Source organism: Meleagris gallopavo, chromosome Z, assembly GCF_905368555.1.
Source record: "Meleagris gallopavo chromosome Z, MGAL_WU_HG_1.1, whole genome shotgun sequence".
NCBI lineage: Eukaryota > Metazoa > Chordata > Aves > Galliformes > Phasianidae > Meleagris > Meleagris gallopavo.
In genome coordinates this window covers 55,338,773-55,343,201 of record NC_139435.1, presented here as the reverse complement: position 1 = coordinate 55,343,201, position 4,429 = coordinate 55,338,773, and positions in this window count along the sequence as shown.

The window sequence follows — 4,429 nt, the reverse complement described above, 5'->3', positions numbered from 1 at the left end:
GAAGGTCTGTTTATCATGGTCCAGCTAAGGCAAGAGCACAGTGGATTTCTATTTGCTTTGAATTATTTTTACAGCATGTCCAGGAGGTGCCGATAGCCAGGGCTTTTGTTTGTTAACAAATTTCTGCTGTATGAACCTGTCAAACTAGAAAAATATTTTAACACTTCCCAGAAGCTGTTTGTCTTCACTGTTACTTGAGACACTCTGAAAACAAAAATTGATATTTCATTTGGTTAACATAGAGTTGTTGTTACAGGGCACTGCACACAAAACAAAGGAACTTGAAGGCTGAGGCAGTTTTGGGTAAGTAGAAAACCCCAAGTGCAGACATTGCCAAATTCTAACAGCATAGCTGTCAGTACAATGCATAAGGAAAACAATAATTAGGTTCATGTACTCAAGGTCATTCTTTTTAGAATAAATGCAGATTGGGCGTATTTTATTTTGTGGTTTTTGTTTTGGTTTGTTTTTTTTTGTTGTTTTGTTTTGTTTTTAATGAAGAACTGTGCAGAGCTATTATTGTAGGTGCACATGTGTGTGTGTGTATGTGATGTCTTTGTGTTGAATTCCTTGGCTATGTAGCAGCAACTTCAGTAACTTAGGAAAGTGGACTTAGGGAGAGCTGCTACAGCCCAAAGAGGGGACACAAGCAACCTCAGTACAGCACAGTTATGGAGATATGCCCGAATTGCTGGCTCCAACCAGTAGGCTTCAACCAACAGGCTAAACAAAAAACAACCTGAGATTTTTACCATGTTGTGACTTCTGTCCAACTTTTTGTCATTCTTCATCTTCTGTGTTTGGGAAAATTACTGTCCATATGAACACACACTACAGACAGAGTGCCAGAAATGGGGATGTGCTCACACAAACTGAGGAAGGTCCATCATGCACTGCAAGTAGAGCTGCAGGGATGTCTGCCCAAAGACTTAACTGGTAAATGGACACTGGTTTCACCATCCTTACAGGTTACCCACACACAACAGTAGTCCCTTCTTTTTAGATTATCTGCCAGAAGACTGTAAAAAATGCACTTGCAAAGGACAGCTGCTCCTCATTACACCACCTGAGGTATGTTTCCCTCTTTCTCTGCACCACAGCTGGCCTTAGGGTCAACAGGCAGGAGGTGAGTGGCTGTTCTGGCTGCATATTCCCCAAGAGCACTATTGTCCTTTCCCTTCTGCACACAGAGCACAGTGCTGTGACCACCTCCTCATAACTGTAGGCTGGAGAAGCGGGTGACAGCCTGAAGATGTAATCTTACGTGCCAAGGGGATTCCCATTCTAGATCGGTTGGAGAGCCCAAAACTGTGTTACGTTGCTGGGGAGAAGAAAATATGAAGGATCTCAAAAATCACATGGCTCCCAAGGGACAACAGAAAAGCCAAAGCTACGCCAGGCAGAAGCTTGCCTCTGCATCACATGGCTTTGCCACATACCTCTCCATCCAACATGAAGATTCAAGCACAAGGATGTTCTCTCCAATGTGTAGTGGTCATTATTTTCACACTCTTGCTATACACAATAAGTGGAAACAATAAAACTCGCTATACAACAGCAAGTAACAACATTATTTGCTGTAAATTGGCTGAGATTAGTAGCTCTGCATGAAGTTCTCATTTCACAGAAACTGACTCTTAAACTGAGTAGCTTTTAAACCAATTATATCTGGATGGATATTAATAATACTACAGTGATGGGCTGAGGGAGTGCACACATAAACACTTAATACTAATAATTCAGAGCACATACATGCTGCCAGCTCCCTCCATTTCCTACTCTATGTCTTTTAACTGTCAAAGTCACACTATGATCAATTCCAACTGTAGGTATCTTAATTTGGAAATGATCACTTCAAACTGTGTTAAAGCTTTAAGCATCCCACACAGAAATGATTGCTCCAAGATCTCCATTATTCTTTTTAGCATAGTGAATGCACTCTTAATATTTCCTAATAGGTACTCAGAAGCGCAAGGCAGAAAAGACTTCTAAAATAACTCATGCTATTTTAAGAGAATCCAATTTAAACAAGTGCCAGCTAAAATATTTCTTGATTGAAAAGTTTTCTATAGTAACTTGTAAATGCAAAATCAGTCACCAGGACAATTCTCGCTGCCATCTCTTCTTATCACAAAGCTACAGTTCAGTCCAGTTAAAAATTCCCCACTAGAAAAATGGAGGGTGGAGCTGTGCCTTGGATTTTTATCTAAATATTTTTAAAACATATGTTTCAGCCTCAACTTGCTGAGAAGGTCAGAGAATGCTGGAGTTAGGTCAGGAGTTGGCACACCCCTACTACACATCCACCAGGGAAAGCACAGCTATGGTCTCCAAACATAGGCACATTGCTTAGGCTCCCACCAGTATCTAGCTGCCAAGTACAGCCTTCACCAGACCTTGCATCATGTTGTAACATCCTAGACAAGTGCATTTGCAGAAGCAAGACCAGAAGGCCCAATGTATCTACCTGGCTCCCTATCTAAATACCCACTAAAAAGTGACTGAAAGTTTCTTTGTAGTAAAGAGACATGGGGAAGTAGGGGAGAAGAGAAAGAGAAATTAGACCAGGACATAAAAAGGAGGTGAAAACTTGATGTCAGGCACACAGGTGACACATCTGTTAGGAAGCTTTGTTGCTTGTTTCCAAGCTATTGCTGCTAAAGCCTGTGGGAGACATCATATTCTCTGGCCTTTTTGAAAGCCACACTGCACTTCTCAGCTTATACATGTGTTTTTAAGCATCTGCCTTTCAGCGGGTGTTTTGCAGCCTCCTGTGTACTATCCTTTCCAAAGATACTAGGTATTGTCTGTGCCCAGACAGGCACGAATTGAGATGCAAAAGCCAAGAGATTTCTATACAGAGGGACGTCAAATTCTCATGTCTTTGAGGGCGTTGCTTAGCATATTCCCCTGTTTTCCTCTGAAGGACATCTCCCACCGCTGCGGCAGCCTGCCAAAAAGCAAGCAGGGTGCAGCACCTGTGTCAGCCCCAGGGAAGCAGCTGCCAGGCAGAACACTCCCATCCCGGGTGGGCCCAAGCTCCACAGGCCTCAAGTGCAGCACAGCCTGCTGGGAAATAGTCCCCATACCTGGAGAGGTCTGAAGGCTGACAGCGTGCTGCTGGAAACCACTATGATCAGTCCCAACAGGGATGGGGCGGCCACAGCAGGCCCGAGGCTGTGCTTCTTCCCTGACACTGTGCTCTCCGTGGGACAGCCACACTGCAGCTCTCTTGGCACAAGCACAGTAACCAAACCCAAATGGCTGTGTCTGCAGAGGCCAGCCTTCTTACCAAGGACCTTCAGGAGGTCCCAGCACCTTTGCCCCCTGGGCTCAAGCCAACATTACCGAAATTACATAGCACTATATGAGGCCCCCAGGTCAGATTGCTGGGAGACAAAGCAGCAGAGATCTCCAGGCAGTGCCAGTGCACAGCATGGTACATAAGGGCTTTCTGTCTTTCCCTCATGCTCCACGTGTGCCAAGGCTTTGCACTTGAAAAATAACGACTCCCAAGCCAGCACTTATACGCCTGGAGAAACAGCGTGTCTTTCTGTACAGAAGGAGCCAGCCGCACAAATTAAGAGCTCTCCACCTGCCATTTCAGTCACCAAGTCTCATCCATTGGCACTCTGGGGTCCTCCAAGTAGTCCCCAGTGAACCGCACTCTCCCCTGCCAGCATCTCATCAGCCAGCTTCCTGCTTGCACCGGCTGTGCTCTGCAGGGCAGTGTGCCTGCCAGCACCCTCACCACTGGATTAGAAAGTTCTGTGCGCACCTTCAGATTTGTCTGTTCTGAGCGGACAACATGCCTGTTGTAACACCATGCAGTTTTTCTTCCAGGCTTTATCTTTGCATCATGCCTTACTTTTGCTCATTCAACAGTTATATGAAAACTCTTGCCTTTTGCTCACAAATCATGTGTAAGATGATGAAAACACTTGATCTTGCTATCACGAAAGACTTCAGCAGCTGGAAAAATCCATCATAACCTTGCCTTATTAGGCAAGAGACATTACTCATGCCTAGACGCACTTATGAGTGTCAACATTCACAAGTCAAGACGGACCTAAGCCCTGCCCCAAATGTCACTCATCTAAAGCCCCTGCAGAGTACACAGAGACCTTCCCTTACCAAGACTTTCTCCAGCCAACCTGTGCTGAAGCATGGTGGCCTCCACTGCAAGTCCTTGCAGAAAGCCACACACTGGGAGATGTCTTGTTTGGCTGTGTATGCCATCATGTCTCTGGAGATAGATCTGCAGCTTCTCGCTGTTCTCACTGTGATGTATTTTAGAATCAGTAAATCTCTTTGCTATTAGGGAAAGAGCCTATATTAAAATACACCTGTGGACATCACAGTGGAGGAGTAAACGCTTGGTTCCCTGCTCTGTGTTCCTAACTCTCTTCCCAGCAGTTCCATTCGTAGA